The 17,125-nt window shown below is 36.6% G+C and overlaps 1 long non-coding RNA gene across 2 annotated transcripts in view; it reads right to left on the bottom strand.

Annotated features, from left to right (window-relative positions):
• The window catches only part of LOC116549629, a 58,315-nt gene that overhangs the window by 37,031 nt on the left and 4,159 nt on the right, over positions 1–17,125 (bottom strand). The window contains exon 1 of one of the 2 annotated variants that reach the window (XR_004267972.1): positions 2,154–2,164. The exons of the other annotated variant lie outside the window; for it this stretch is intronic. This is a non-coding gene — a long non-coding RNA (uncharacterized LOC116549629). Of the gene's footprint in view, positions 1–2,153; positions 2,165–17,125 lie in introns of those variants that run through there. 2 annotated transcript variants of the gene reach the window in all.

The following is a 17,125-nucleotide window of genomic DNA, read 5'->3' on the forward strand; positions in this document are numbered from 1 at the left end:
AGATGCTTCATTTAGGTAAACAAAGACTTGAAAATTCAACCTACATATTTTTTGATAAAATCTTTACTGATAGAAAAATAAGGTTGAATGGCATGGTAATATACTAATAATTTTTTTTATGTTATCTTTAAATAAAAACAAGCAAATATGTGATCAACTGTGCAACTATTTTATTTTTTTTATTATACTTTATGTTCTGGGGTAGAGGTGCAGAACATGCAGGCTTGTTACACAGGTATACACATGCCATGGTGATTGGCTGTATCTGTCAGGCCAGGGACATTGGATCACACCTTTAATCTTAAGATTTTGGGAGGACAAGGTGGGTGGATTGCTTGAACCCAGGAGTTTGAAACCAGCCTGGGAAGAATGGTCAAACACCATCTGTGCAAAAGATACACAAATTAGCTGGGCATGGTAGTGCATACCTGTAATCCTAGATAGTCAGAAAATTGAGATGGAAGGATCACATTACCCTGAAAGGTCAAGGCTGCAGTGAGCTGAAATTGTACTACTGCACTTTAGCACAGGCAACAAAGTGAGACTGTCAAGAAAGAAAAGAAAAGAAGAAAAGGAAAAGAAAGAAAGAAAAGAAAAATAGAGAGCGAGAGAAAGAACAAACTTCAAAAGTGTAGCAAGCCTTCTTTAAAAGGAAAAAAAAGAACATTTAGGAAGCATTTAAATGTGACAGGATTCTATTTCACATTTGTTGTACATAGTGTAATCATAAAAAATAATTATGATGATGGCTTTCTGCCCATTCCAGGGTGTTTAGAGCAAAATGATGAATAGATATGATCCTTTGTTCTCTCCATTCAGAATTTCCTTCTCTTAGATTTTCATATGGCTGGATGTTTCTCATCCTGTAGTTGGCAGCTTCAATATCATACTCAGAGAGGTCTTCTCTGACCACAGATTTCCATTCCTCTCCCATTCCCATCCTAACTACAAAATTCCTTGACATCTTCTAACATTTTCTATTTTCTTTGTAGAAAGTATTTATAGTGAGAAGTATTTGCTCTTTCTTTTTCTGTTCCTAATACTATAGCATAAGATGTCATCTTGTATATTCAGCATCTCACTGACTCACACAGTTTGTGATCTATAACCAAAATAAATTCTAGGTCAAAACACTTTTAAATTTCATCAGGAAGTCTCATGTGCTAAACCGCTGTGCTCTTACAGGACATCTTCTGTTGTAGTAGCCTGCTGAAGCTGAAGATGCCCCTACCCCAAATTTAAAATCCCCATGCCATTTCCTACTTTCCCATTCTTTTCTTGATGCTACTGCCATTTTATCATCCTCAGGTTTACAAAAATTTTCCTCGAGTTTTACTAAGTCACTGAATACTGTTGTGATCATTTTTTCTCACATTTGTAAACCTATTTTCCAGTTAACAAATGTTTTTACATTTCCCACTACTTTTGTTCATTACACATACTGAGAGTTACCATTAGTACCATTTTTATGAACGAGGTCAATGACAATCAGATAAAGAATTTTTCCCAAGATCCCATACCTAGGAAGTGGCAGAACCAGGATGCTAACATGTCTTTTGACTTCTACTGGTGCTGTTAAACTATACACCAGCTGCTTCTAGTGAAAAGTCAGGCCCCTCCCATTTCTCTCCACAGTCATAGCATTAGAATATGCCATTATTATTTTATACTTCTGCTGCTATAAGTTAGCTGCCACAAAAGTACTCAGTGTTTTCTTTCTGAAAATGACTTCTACTTACTACAACACTCAACTAAATTGTTAAACTACAGTCCCACATAGTTACTACTCCCCATGATTTTTTCTTAACTTAAAATGTTCACTCTAGATTGGACAATCAAAATATATAAACATACTAAAATCCCAGCATTATCTTTTCAAATTCTAATTTCAGTAAAAACTACAAACTGTTTTTCTCTAACTCTCCTTATGATTTTGCACATCCAGATATACCTCAGAATGATACATTTGGCCACAGCTTAACCTGAAATAATTCTTTAGATTTTAGATAAACTTACTTTCAGAACACAAAGTGATTTTTTTGCATATTCTAAAGTTTATTTTTCTGGCACTATACTATACTTCCTTCTTAAATGAATCATGCAAATTAGCAGAATTATACTATGAAGCAGTAATTTACTTAGCACATATATACTTTATTATCAGCTCAAAAACATGAGAAAATCATTATGGGCATAAGCTGGAAATAATTATTTGCATAAATCACTTCTTGTGGGGGGGGGATGAGAATTTAGTTTATAGTAATACCTTATTTAAGTGGGATCGCATTGAAAATAGTATTCATTGCTTTTATTCCTTTTGTCAAAAAGATAAAGATAAGTGCATAAATTTACCTCTTCCAAAGAAAAGGAAAATAAAAAACAAGAGTAAATCTTGTGGGTAATAATTGTTGAATGAAAGATGCACATAGATAATGAAAGAGAAAGCTGTAACTAAATATGCTGACAATGAAGACACAGATGGACTGAAAGACCAGTCACTAAAGAAATGAGATCTGTGAGAAAACAATTAGGTGGGGATAAATCATTTTTAAAATGTGAGGATGAAGGCAGAAACAACAAAAAAGCCTAACTAGTCAATTTAATGTGAGCTTCAGCCAAGAGAGAAAAGAAACATGACATACCATAAAGTACATGGAGAAATAGATATGTAACCGAGCCTTTTGTTCCTTTATAGCTGTAAAAATACAGTTTAATACTTGCGCTACAATTAGTTTTTTTAAAAATATTTCTGTGATACAGAGTTTAATTTTATTACTATAAAACATTCAATTAGCTAGACATGGTCATCTACCATTACCTGAAAGACTGTTATTATTACAGAGATGGAAAACTAGAACTTTCCATCAACTTTGCACCTAGAAGAAGAATTGGTCACCAGAATTCTAAAGAGTAATGCATGGCCTATAAAAGTGTATTTATTAGAGCACGAGTTGGGGCTAATAAAATGTTTAAGAAATTTTAGTCTAAAATCATAATCTAAGATTCCAGTTGAATTATACTAGAAAATATATTGTGATTGATAAAAACTACCTTGATGAAGATGGCCATTTAAGAACAGCTCAGGGTTGCAGCTCCCAGTGAAAGTGCAGAAGGTGAGTGGATGCTGCATTTTTATTGCCTATGGACCAGGAGATTCCCAGGCAGAGGAGCCCCACAGGTCGCCTGCGTGGCTGTTTTGGCCGGCGCGGTTCTTTTGCTTGACACGGCTGCTTTGCCTCGCGTGGCTGCTTTGTACCAGCCGGCGGTCCTCTGTACAAAATACACTGGCCCGGGGGCCCTTTTGGCTGACAATTGGAGCCCCGGGAAGTTGCTCATTCATCTGATTAAAGAGGGGTCTGAAGGCCGGGCGCGGTGGCTCAAGCCTGTAATCCCAGCACTTTGGGAGGCCGAGGCGGTTGGATCATGAAGTCAAGAGATCGAGACCATCCTGGTCAACATGGTGAAACCCCGTCTCTACTAAAAATACAAAAAACATTAGCTGGGCATGGTGGCACGTGCGTGTAATCCCAGCTACTCAGGAGGTTGAGGCAGGAGAATTGCCTGAACCCAGGAGGCGGAGGTTGCGGTGAGCCAAGATCCCACCATTGCACTCCAGCCTGGCTAGCAAGAGTGAAACTCCGTCTCAAAAAAAAAAAAAAGAGGGGTCTGAACAAGGAGCCAGGCCAGGAGATTCCTGGGCAAAAACAAGCGCCACGCATCCCAGAGCAACTGTTTAAGCTGACGCGGTGAGTCACCATATGGGAAAACACACAGATCCCGGTGCCTTTTTAATAGGCGACTGGAACAGCTGGGAAAGGCTCTGGGGCAGGGAGCCAGCTGGGCTCAGCTGGCCCCACCCCCACAAAAGAACGGCAATCAGAAACTCTCTGGATTGAGAGTTTCACAGCAAGCACAGCAGAACCCTGGACGGTCCAGCTCTGTGGCGGAGGGGCTTCCGCCATTACCGAGGCACTCCACCACTACAGAGGTAGTCCGACATAGCTGAGGCAGCCCGCTGTTGCCAAGCCAGCCCGCCATTGCTGAGCCTGCCTGCCACTGCCAAGGCAACCTGCCATTACAGAGAGAGTCTGCCAATACAGAGGTGGGCCACCATTGCCGAGGCAGTTCTAACTACACCCATATAAACAGGACTGCAGGGAAGTTCACAAGCAGCTGGGCGGAGACTACAGCAGCTCAGCAAAGCCTCTGCAGGCAGAAAGTGACTAGGCTGCCTCCTTGCTGGGCATGGCAGCCCTGAAAAAAAGGAAAAAAAAAAAAAAAAAAAAAGCAGCACAACGGAAACTCATAAATAAAGCCCTAACTCCCTGGGACAGAGCACGTGGGAACAAAAAGCGGTTTATGTGTTCTGCTACTGCAGACCTAAACGTGCCTGCCCAGAAGATCTGAATGAACAATGGAGCTCACAGCTCAGCACTTGAGCTCCTATAAAGGACAGACTGTCTCCTCAAGCAGCTCCCTGACCCCTGTATATCCAAACAGTCACCTCATAAAGGAGAGATCAGACTGACATTTGGCAGGTATCCTGGGACAAAGCAGAAGAAGAAACTGGTAGCAACCCTTACTGTTCTGCAGCTGCTGCAGGTGATCCCCAGGCAAGAGGGCCTGGAGTGGACCTTAGCAGACCTACAGCAGAGGGGCCAGACTGTTAGAAGGAAACTAAGAAACAGAAATAACTTCATCATCAACAAACAGAATGTCCACTCAAAGACTCACTCTGAAAGTCAGCAACTACAAAGACGACAAGTAGATATATCCATAAAGATGGGAAGCAACCAGCGCAAAAACGATAAAAACACCTGAAACCAGAACACCTCTCCTCTTGCAAAGGATCACAACTCCTCACCATCAAGGGAACAAGGTTGGATGGAGAATGAGTATGATGAAATGACTGAATCAGGCTTCAGAAGGTGGGTAGTAAGAAACTTCTGTGAGCTAAAAGAACATGTTCTAACCCAATGCAAAGAAACTACAAACCTTGAAAAAAGATTTGATGAAATGTTAACAAGAATGGACAACTTAGAAAGGAATATAAGTGAATTGATGGAGCTGAAAAACACAACACGAGAACTTCACGAAGCATGCACAAGTTTCAACAGCCGAATTGACCAGGCAGAAGAAAGGATATCAGAGGTCGAAGATCAACTCAATGAAATAAAACAAGGCACGATTAGAGAAAAAAGGGGAAAAAGGAAAGAACAAAGTCTCCAAGAAATGTGGAACTATGTGAAAAGACCTAATCTACGTTTGATAGGTGTACCTGAATGTGAGAGAGAGAATGAATACAAGCTGGAAAATACTCTTCAGGATATTATCCAGGAAAACTTCCCCAACCTAGCAAGGCAGGCAAATATTCAATTCCAGGAAATACAGAGAACACCACAAAGATATTCCTCATGAAGAGCAACCCCAAGGCAAATAATCATCAGATTCACCAGGGTTGAAATAAAGAAGAAAATGCTAATGGCAGCCAGAGAGAAAGGTCGGGTTACCCACAAAGGGAAGCCCATCAGACTCACAGCAGATCTCTCAGCAGAAACCCTACAAGCCAGAAGAGAGTGGGGGCCAATATTCAACAACCTTAAAGAAAAGAACTTTCAAGCCAGAATCTCATATCCAGCCAAACTAGCATCATAAGTGAAGGAAAAATAAAATCCTTTGTGAACAAGTAAGTACTCAGAGATTTTATCACCACCAGGCCTGCTTTACAAGAGCTCCTGAAAGAGGTTTTACACATAGAAAGGAACAACCAGTACCAGCCACTCCAAAAGCATACCAAATGGAAAAGAGCATCAATACAATGAAGAATCTGCATCAACTACTGGGCAAAACAGCCAGCTAGCAACAAAACGGCAGTATCAAATTCACACATAACAATATTAACCCTAAATGTAAATGGACTAAATGCCCCAATCAAAAGACACAGACTGGCAAATTGGATAAAAAGCCAAAACCAATCAGTGTGCTGTACCCAGGAATCGCCTCTCACATGCAAGGATACACAAAGGCTGAAAATAAAGGGATGGAGGAAGATTTACCAAGCAAATGGAGAGCAATAAAAGCAGGAGTTGCAATTCTCATCTCTGATAAAATAGACTTTAAAGCAACAAAGATCAAAAGAGACAAAGAAGGACATTACATAATGGTAAGAGGATCAATGCAACAAGAAGAGTTAACGATCCTAAACATATACGCACCCAATACAGGAGCACCCAGATACGTAAGGCAAGTTCTTAATGACCTACAAAGAGACTTAGACTCCCACACAATAATAGTGGGAGACATTAACACCCCATTGTCAATATTAGACAGATCACCCAGACAGAAAATTAACAAGGATATCCAGGACTTGAACTCGGACCTGGAACAAGCAAACCTAATAGACATTTACAGAACTCTCCACCACAAATCCAGAGAATATACATTCTTCTCAGCACCACATCACACCTACTCTAAAATTGACCACATAATTGGGAGTAAATCACTCCTCAGCAAATGCAGAAGAACGGAAATCATAACAAACAGTCTCTCAGACCACAGTGCAATCAAGTTAGAACTCAGAAATAAAAAACTAACTCAGAACTGCACAGCTTCACGGAAACTGAACAACTTGCTCTTGAATGTTGACTGAATAAACAATGAAATGAAGGCAGAAATAAAGATGTTCTTCGAAACCAACAAGAATGAAGACACAATATACAAGAATCTCTTTGACACATTTAAAGCAGTCTCTAGAGGAAAATATATAGCAATAAGTGCCCACATGAGAAGCAAGGAGACATCTAAAATGGACACCCTATCATCAAAATTGAAAGAGCTAGAGGAGCAAGATCTAAAAAACTCAAAACCTAGCAGAAGACAAGAAATAGCTAAGATCAGAGCAGAACTGAAGGAGATAGAGACAAAAAAAAACCCTTCAAAAAATCAATAAACCCAGGAGCTGGTTTTTCAAAAAGATCAACAAAATAGAGAAACCACTAGCCAGATTAATAAAAAAGAAAATAGAGAATAACCAAATTGATGCAATAAAGAACGATAAAGGGGATATCACCACGGATTCCACAAAAATTCAAACCATCGTCAGAGATTATTACAAACAACTCTATGCACATAAACTAGTAAACCTGGAAGAAATGGATAAATTCCTGGACACTTGCCTCCTCCCAAGCCTAAACCAGGAAGAAGCCGAAACCCTGAATAGACCAATAACAAGGTCTGAAGTTGAGGCAGCAATTAAAAGCCTACCACCCAAAAAAAGCCCAGGTCCAGATGGGTTCACAGCCGAATTCTACCAGACATACAAAGAGGAGCTGCTACCATTCCTTCTGAAACTATTCCAAATAATCCAAAAAGAGGGAATCCTTCCCAAATCATTCTATGAGACCAATATCTTCCTGATACCAAAACCCGGCAGAGACTCAACAAGAAAACTTAAGGCCAATATCCATGATCAACATAGATGCAAAAATCTTCAATAAAATAATGGCAAGCCAATTGCAACAGCATATCAAAAACCTTATCCACCAGAATCAAGTCAGCTTCATCCCGGGGATGCAAGGTTGGTTCAAAATACGCAAGTCTATAAACGTAATTCGCCATATAAACAGAACCAAAGACAAAAGCCACATGATTATCTCAACTGATGCAGAGAAGGCCTTTGACAAAATTCAACAGCCCTTTATGCAAAAACCCTCAATAAGCTAGGTATTGATGGAACGTATATTAAAATAGTAAAAGCTATTTATGACAAACCAACAGCCAATATCATACTGAATGGGCAAAAACTGGAAGCATTACCTTTGAAATCTGGCACTAGACAGGGATGCCCTCTCTCACCACTTCTTTTCAATATAGTACTAGAAGTTCTAGCCAGAGCAATCAGGCAAGAAAAAGAAATAAAGGATATTCAAATAGGAAAGGAGGAAGTCAAATTGTCTCTATTTGCAGACGACATGATTGTATATCTAGAAGACCCCATCGTCTCAGCCCAAAATCTCCTGAAACTGATAAGCAACTTCAGCAAAGTCTCAGGATACAAAATCAATGTGCAAAAATCACAAGCATTCCTATATACCAAGGACAGACTTAAAGAGAGCCAAATCAAGAATGAACTGCCATTCACAATTGCCACAAAGAGAATAAAATACCTAGGAATACAACTAACAAGGAACGTAAAGGACCTCTTCAAGGAGAACTGCAAGTCACTGCTCAACAAAATAAGAGAGGACACAAACAGATGGAGAAACATTCCATGTTCATGGTTAGGAAGAATCAATATTGTGAAAATGGCTCAAAGTAATTTACAGATTCAACGCTATCCCCATGAAGCTACCAATGACCTTCTTCACAGAACTGGAAAAAAACACCTTAAACTTCATATGGAACCAAAAGAGAGCCCACATAGCCAAGTCAATTCTAAGCAAAAAGAACAAAGTGGGAGGCATCACACTACCGGACTTCAAACTATACTACAAGGCTACAGTAATCAAAACAGCATGGTACTTGTACCAAAACAGAGATATAGACCAATGGAACAGAACAGAGGCCTCGGAGGCAACACAACATATCTACAACCATCTGATCTTTGACAAACCTGACAAAAACAAGCAACAGGGAAAGGATTCCCTGTTTAATAAATGGTGTTGGAGAAACTGGCTAGCCAGGTGCAGAAAGCAGAAACTGGACCCCTTCCTGACACCTTACACTAAAATTAACTCCAGATGGATTAAACACTTAAACATAAGACCTAACACCATAAAAACCCTGGAAGAAAATCTAGGCAAAACCATTCAGGACATAGGCGTAGGCAAGGACTTCATGACCAAAACACCAAAAGCCTTGGCAACAAAAGCCAAAATCGACAAATGGGACCTAATCAAACTCCACAGCTTCTCCACGGCAAAAGAAACGGTCATTAGAGTGATCGGCAGCCAACAGAATGGGAAAAAATTTTTGCAGTTTACCCATCTGACAAAGGGCTGATATCCAGAATTTACAAAGAACTAAAACAGGTTTACAAGAAAAAAACAAACAAGCCCATTCAAAAGTGGGCAAAGGATATGAACAGATAGACCCTTTACAAAAGAAGACATATATGAGGCCAACAAACATATGAAAAAATGGTCATCATCACTGGTCATTAGAGAAATGCAAATCAAATCTACCTTGAGATACCATCTCATGCCAGTTAGAATGGCGATCATTAACAAATCTGGAGATGACAGATGCTGGAGAGGATGTAGAGAAATCGGAACAATTTTACACTGTTGGTGGGAGTGTAAATTAGTTCCACCATTGTGGGAGACAATTCCTCAAGGACCTAGAAATAGAAATTCCATTTGACCCGGCAATCCCATTACTGGGTATATATCCAAAGAATTATAAATCATTCTACTATGAAGACACATGCACACAAATGTTCATTGCAGCACTGTTTACAATAGCCAAGACTTGGAAGCAACTTAAATACCCATCGATGATAGACTGGACAGGGAAAATGTGGCACATATACATGATGGAATATGCAGCCAACAAAAATGATGAGTTCGTGTCCTTTGTAGGGACATGGATGAAACTGGAAACCATCATTCTCAGCAAACTGACAGAAGAACAGAAAATCAAACACCGCATGTTCTCACTCATAGGTGTGTGTTGAACAATGAGAACACATGGACACAGGGAGGGGAGCATCACACACTGGGGTCCATTGGAAGGAAATATGGGAGGGACAGTGGGGGGTACATGGGGAGAAATGCCAGATATAGTTGGTGGGGAGGAAGGCAGCAAATCACACTGCCATTAGTGTACCTATGCAACAATCTTGCATGTTCTTCACATGTACCCCAAAACCTAAAATGTAATAAAAAAATGAATAAAAAAGAGGTCAAGGATGTGGATCTATTTTTTTCTGATGCGTTGGGATTATACTTAGAATAAAATAAACCACATTGAGATCCCTCGGGATAAAGGTCTTAAAAATCCTGAAAGAATCTTGCATTCTACTTCTAACTATTCTAGCCTTCTGCTTGGTTTCTAGCTAAAAAGTGGACTAAGTTTTGCTATTTCAAAGTACCTGAACCAAACCATGAACTCTCACTTAATGTATAAGATTCAATGGTTGCAATTATTTTAAACATCAATTTAGTATTAACTGGCCTTTTAGTACAAACACTTACCTTGTCAAACCTTGAGAAATAGCATAATCTTCTGCATCACATACACACATAACTTGAGTAAAGACATTAATATTTTGCTGAAGAAAAATACTGACAATACTTGATGAACCATAATGTACAGGAAGCATGAGCACTGTTCTAAAATAACAAAGAAATATCTCCATTCAAGAACTTTAATAAAGTCATTATGAAACAGCAAATTTAATACACTTTATCAATTTAATATCCTGCCTGTCAATGTAGACATAATAACCACGTACATGGACTAGCTTGTGTCTATAAACATCATGGGTACTTAAGTGTTCATCTTTGTAAATTATCACCAAGGCTAAAAGAAAGGGACAACAAGGAAGTCTCTTGTTCCACTGGGGTGTGACATAATACAAGTTGCTAACTTATAGTCCCTTGATGGCCAAGAAACTGTGCTGAGGTCATTTATCTAAAGTAGGCAAAGATTTAAATTAAGATTCCCCCATTGCATTCCTAGTCTGTTATATTGTAATTCATATCAGCTAGGGGTCAGATAAGAACTATCTACAGCCTGAAAACAATAAATAATAATAATGGCAATACTAGTAGTCATAAACTAAAAGTCCACACTTCAAAAATTAATAAAACTAATACAAAAACTTTTAGCTAATAAAAGATTACAATACCAAAAACATCAGATTACAAATAACAAACACTCTATATTATAACAGAAAATGGATCCTACTATATGTTCTTTATGTTGCTTAGTCCAAACATTTGCTTTCTACCTGATTATTTGTGTTGGTATTTTTCACTATATGCCAATAATTATGTTAATCTTATTAATATTTCTGACTTGAGTGACTCCACTCTAGAACACTCAGGCTTTTATTTTAAACAAGAACTACTGTACTGTTTCACCCTATCAACGGCGTGTACATTTGCTTGGTTTTTCACTAAAAATTCCATCATTTGCTGTCTCCTGCAAATTATAGCAAATAAAAGTGGTGTGTTCCTGCCCTATAAAACAGCAAAAAAAAAAAAAAAAAAAAATTCACAAAATTACAAATTTCTCAAATGAACTAAAAATCTTCTTTAAGATGTTTGAACTTCAACATACAATGTAGAAAGGGAGTAAATGAAAACCAGTCCTTTCCTTCTCACTCCTCTGTGTTTTCTGATGTGCTGCTCTCTGCCTTGCAAACACCCCTCCTCTGCCTCACCACATTAACTGTGGTCATCGCCAAAACTCCCTTCAAACATACCAGTCCCAAGAATCCTTGCTTTGATCACAGCACTTAACATGGTATATTGTAATCACTTCATTGTTTCCCTCTGAAACCAAGAGGTTCTCGAGGGTAAGGCCTATATTTTCTATCTCTACAGCCCCCAACTTCACGGATTTCAGGGTATAAAGCTGACATTCTGGTTATGCTAAAGATCTATAAACTTAACAGACATACTGAGATAGTTCATAATACAACTTCAACTAAAAAAAAATTTAGGATTGGCTATTATTTTAATTGAGAAAACCCAACTTGTAATGAACATTTGTTGACACATAATCACTTGCATGGTGACAAAGGGACATGATATCATTAAAGAGTCAGCTTCTACTTATTGAAAGATTACCCATAAGCAAATTTTTAAAGACTCTCTGAATGGCAGTGAATGATTAATGGTGGGGAAAAAAAAGGTGTTATTCTGCAAGCTGAAAGATACTGCCAATAGTATTCCTTTTCACTTCCCAGTCACAGACATAGAGAAAGACAGGTAAGTCAGGCTAATCTTAGTGAAAAGGAGAATTTTGAAGAAAGCAGCACCTAGCAAATGCCAAATCTTCTAGAGATTTTTTGAGATACAGAAACGTATATATTGCACTTATCTATTCTGGGGTTCTTAAGTAGGAGTGTATCCAAACCTCAAGGTTTTTGTTTGTTTTGTTGTTGTTGTTTTTCTGTTACTGTGGTTAGAGTTAAGAGTCTCACTGTGTTGCTCAAGCTGGATTCAAACCTTTAGGCTCAAGCTGGGACTAAAGGAATAAGCCACTGTGCCCAGCTTCAAGAAAACATTTTAAACATACACATTCAGGCCTTATTAGATCTATTACATCAAAAGATTTAGGGGAAAGCCTAAAATTTTAGATTTTTAACAAAATTTGCTCAGCTCATTGTAATGCACAATTCTGAAAATTAGTGCAGCAGGCAATCACTTCAGTCTCATCCCTCACCCATATGGCTAATTCCCTTTATCAGTTGTAGATGTGGCCAAAAAAGGAAAAGAATAAAAGATAGAGTCATTTATTAAATCTACATCTAACTTTCATGGGTATGAGTAGAGCAGGGACAAATAAACTCAAAATCCAACTTTATTTTGCTATTTATAAGCTCGTTATCTCCCACCTTTCCATCAAGACATTCTAGATTTGAGAGGAAAGTTTAAACTCTTAGATCTAAGTGGCTGTTTCTGCCTGGATGGGTAGTAAGTCCGTTAATAATTTGTTTCATCTTCTGTTAAAGTATTTCTCATTTTGTCACCACAAATTCACTGCCAATATGGTTTCCTCAGAGTCCTCCTAAAATTAATCTCTAGGCAAGTTTCAACTCTCTCTCTTTTTCAAACCAAAATTTATTAGTCCCAAAGCTAAAGAGCACCTTGTCTCAACACATAAACTGGAAGAACAACAAACTAAAAAAAAAAAAAAAAAAAAAACAAAAACTCTTCTTGGCATTTTCCATTATTACCTAATTTTCAAGTGACCTGCATATTTCTAATGGCTCTCCTTTTCCCTCCCCATTTTTCCCTCTTAAGCCTTGCCACTGCGAGATGATACATCAGGTTTTTAGAAAATTGTCAGCAGCAGCAAGATGTCCATTTATTCTAAGTTGCTTTAGTTTTGTTTGAGCTTCAAGATAAAGCCTATTTTCAGGGCATATTTTCTTTCCTGTGTTGCTTTACATTAATTAGGAAAAAAAAAAAAAAAAAACCCTGCATTTGAAACAAATTGAAAAGGTTTTACCTTTAAGAAATTCACAAATATTTTCTAAAGTGTATTTTAAAAAGTTGTGCCCTTTAATGCTTCTTTCAAAGTATCACTATTTAAAATACAATTTTAAACAATTAAGTTATTTCAAAATAACTTAATTTGCTTACATTCAGCAAGTGATTGAGCTTCCAAATATAAAAAATTGACCCTTACCTATGTCAAGGTTAAAACAAACATTTTGAAAAGAAAGTCGATTATCTACACCTTGTCCATTGCTCCAATATTTGCATCATGAGAAAGCAGTTTTTCTGCCAGTAACGTACTTTCATTATACCCAGCATAATGGAGACCAGTGATACCACAGATATCTTTAAGATTTGGTGTGGTGCCATGTTTCAGCAGAATGATAGCACAAGTCTCTTCCTGGTAACGTACAGCCTGTCCATATTAGATCAAGAAATAGACTGTAAATTCTAAGAATTCAAAATATACATTCCACAGGTTTCACCTAGTTTCATTTAAATAAGATACATTTATTTTAATTATATACATATATAAATTAAAATCCATGTAATGCTGAAAGAGTTGGCTACTATGTGCTTGTATCAAAGGTGTGTGCCACTTTGTTTGTCAGAAATGTCAACCTGGTATTTTCTGTTCACCAGGAGAGTGACCACTTCCACACAGCCACCGGCACAGGCCAAATGTAGAGCAGTTCTATGAGAGTAAGAGGACCTTTCAGGAAACTGTAGTGCAATATCTCAAAACATACAGTCATTCACGTAACTGTAAACATTGAATAGCATGTTTTCCTCTTCCTTATTTTTCTTGAAGAAAGTACAATACTTATTAGCTCTTATTGCTCACTACCTTAATGAAAACAGCAGCAGTTCTTTCTATTTAAATAGAAAGAACTCAGTCTTTGGATTCAGTTCAACTAGGGTTTTAGTCCTACTTTAAACTCTGTCATTTACCAGCTATTACTTAGCCTTTCAGTGCCTCAACTTCCTCATTAGTAAAAACAACAATAGCTATCTCATAGGACATCATGATGCTTAAATGAGAAACTATGTAAAGTATTTAAAACAGTTCCTACAGCAACAACTAAAAATTGTTAGATTTTTGTTTTTTGAGACAAGGTTTCACTCTTTTGCCCAGGCTGAAGTGCAAGGGTGTAATCATACCTCACTGTAGCATGGAACTCCTGGGCTCAAACGATCCTCCATACACAGCCTCCTGAGTAGCTGGGACTACAGATGTGCACAAACATGCCCAGCTACTAATTTAAAATTTTATGTAGAGTAAGAATCTCATTTTGTTATTCAGGCTGGTCTCAAACTCCTGGCATTAAGCGATCCTCCCACCTCAGCCTCCCAGAGTTCTGGGATTATTTCTATTACTACTATTTAACAAAAAAGTTTTAATTAAGTAAAATAATACAATTATACCTACTTTGTAGGATGACTTAAAGACTAGGTCACATTTTAACACCTCTGATATTGGAATGCCACTTATAATTCGTGATTTATTACAACTATAATTGGTAGCACTTTAAAAATTATTTTATTAATATATATAATAATGGGGCATCATACAATCCATGAGCCATTTCATTAAGTAGCATATGGTATACTCAGGAGAGCTAGGGCAGTTCTAGGGATATAACTGGCACTTAAATACATTTCAGTTCTTAAAGGTACTATGGGGAAAGAACACTGAAATAACAATAACACATTTTTTAAACAAATTACTTCTTTGATTTTCAAACAACTTGAAGCCGAAGGAAACTCATGATTCAAATGGATAGGTATGGATTATTTTATTCAATACTTATATTTAGAGAATTTATGCAAATCAGACTTTCCAATGATTAATATGAGTTTAAGACTGATAAACTTTAGAAAGGGCAGTTAAAGGTTATCTTCTACTATTTTCTAACTTCAGAAATTCTTTTCTTTGAAAGATGGGAGATAAAGTTTAAATGAGATTAAGTCCTAATATCCCCATTTCAAATCTCTCAGCTTGTGCAGACAGGGTAGGTAAACATAAAGTTTTTAAGGATGGGAGGGTCCTGAGAGATAGCAGAATATGTCTGCTACATAATAGGCACTCAAGTTATGTTCGATGAATAAATTGAATGAAAGAATGGATAAATACAGATAGGGAGTTCAATGCTTTTAAATAAACTCCTATAAAGCAGTATTTTTGCAATAGTAATCATTTATATTTGTTATTTTTATTTTCAAAGAATACAAGTAAAATGAAACGATTACTCTATCATTGTTTGCATATATGAGATACAGCTACATGTAAGAAAAATCTATGTACATAATAAAATATATACATAAAATCTGGAGAGAGATAAAAACATTCCCTTTTTATTTCTGAAAAGGCTAAAAGTTCAAAGATAACACACAATAATAATAATGATAAAAATAGAAAGTGAGAGATTATTTTTATCTTGGCAAGATTCATATTCCTCTTCCCAAGAATTATGCCATTAATGATAAACTTTAATAGAAGTGTTGTATATGCTCACTGCAGCAATCACAGATAAGAAAAACTTCACTTAAAATGCAAATGCCCAGAAATTAGAAATGTTATCATATTTTGTACACATCTATTGTTAACACAAGACCATAGTATGTTTGTGTGTATGTATAATCAAACTGATTCTTTTTTCCTTGCTGACTATAACAAAATGTATCTTTGCACATCAACATACTCCTCTATCTATTGTCACATTCAATGGTCACATATTATTCCATCCTATGGCTGCAACAGATATTTATTTATAGAATTCATTCTATCTGTTCATTTGAAATTAAGTGCTGCCAAAAACAAAGTGCAAGCATTTCTACTTCCTAAGGGTATTTTATATAATGGAATTGATGGGTAACAAGTATACATATTTTTTAAATGTAGTACTTACCACCAAATTGTCTATTTAAAAAGTAATCAGCAACTTAAACTTTAAGCAGCAGTACAAAACAGCCTCACACACATTGTGAAGAGAAAGCAGTTTCATTCCTCTTTCAATTTAAATTCTTATACCAGAAAAGCAAGGATTTTTTCCTATGTACATAAGTAACTTGTAAATCTGCAAAAACATTCTTTGCCCACTTTTATTAGTTTTTATTTGATTGGAAATAAGTCCCTATAAAGTGAAGATGCACTTTTCATCTAATATGTATATATGTAACTTTTCATCTAATTTGTATATATAACTGATATACATACAACATTATATATGTCATATATATGCTATACATACCAGTACTATACATATGATATGATATATAATGAATTCCCTGTAAAATAAAAACATAATTCTCATCTGAATATATATATAATATAGTAAGTACTTTTCAAGCATGTTTTCTTTACTTATTTTTTTCTGATACATAGACAGTTTTAATTTTTAGTTTGCTAAATCAACCTTCAGAATGCCTGCCTCTGAGGTCATTCTTAGGAAGGCCTTTGTCAACATAAAATATACCTGTAAAATAAGCATTTGTTTTCTTCTGATACTTTTTCTCACTTGCATATGTAAAAGTTTCAATCTGTATTCCGTCAGGCACTCATGTTTGTGATATAAAATTTTAGTTTTCTTCAAAGAGCAGGCATTTTTTTATTAATAATTCATTCTTTCCTATTCATACCTGTTAACATTATCAATCCTTACATTATCTCTTATATCATTTCAGTGTTTCTGGATTTCCTATTCTGTTCCATGCATTTATCTGTATTTTCAGTTGTTAGTAAACAATTAATTATAGAAATTAACAGTATATTTTAATATCTAGAGAAGCCAGTATTTTTTCAGTCCATTATAAAATTATTTAAAATGTCATCACAATAGTAAAAGACAGCAGGTGTCGTGCAAAAATGTTAAAACCTTGATATTTTCATTTGGCTTATGTAAAATTGATAAACACAGAAAGAACTCACATTTTGAGAAAAATGTGTCTTCTCA

Source organism: Sapajus apella, unplaced genomic scaffold (assembly GCF_009761245.1).
Source record: "Sapajus apella isolate SASKATOON/1434 unplaced genomic scaffold, GSC_monkey_1.0 scaffold6, whole genome shotgun sequence".
Lineage (NCBI taxonomy): Eukaryota > Metazoa > Chordata > Mammalia > Primates > Cebidae > Sapajus > Sapajus apella.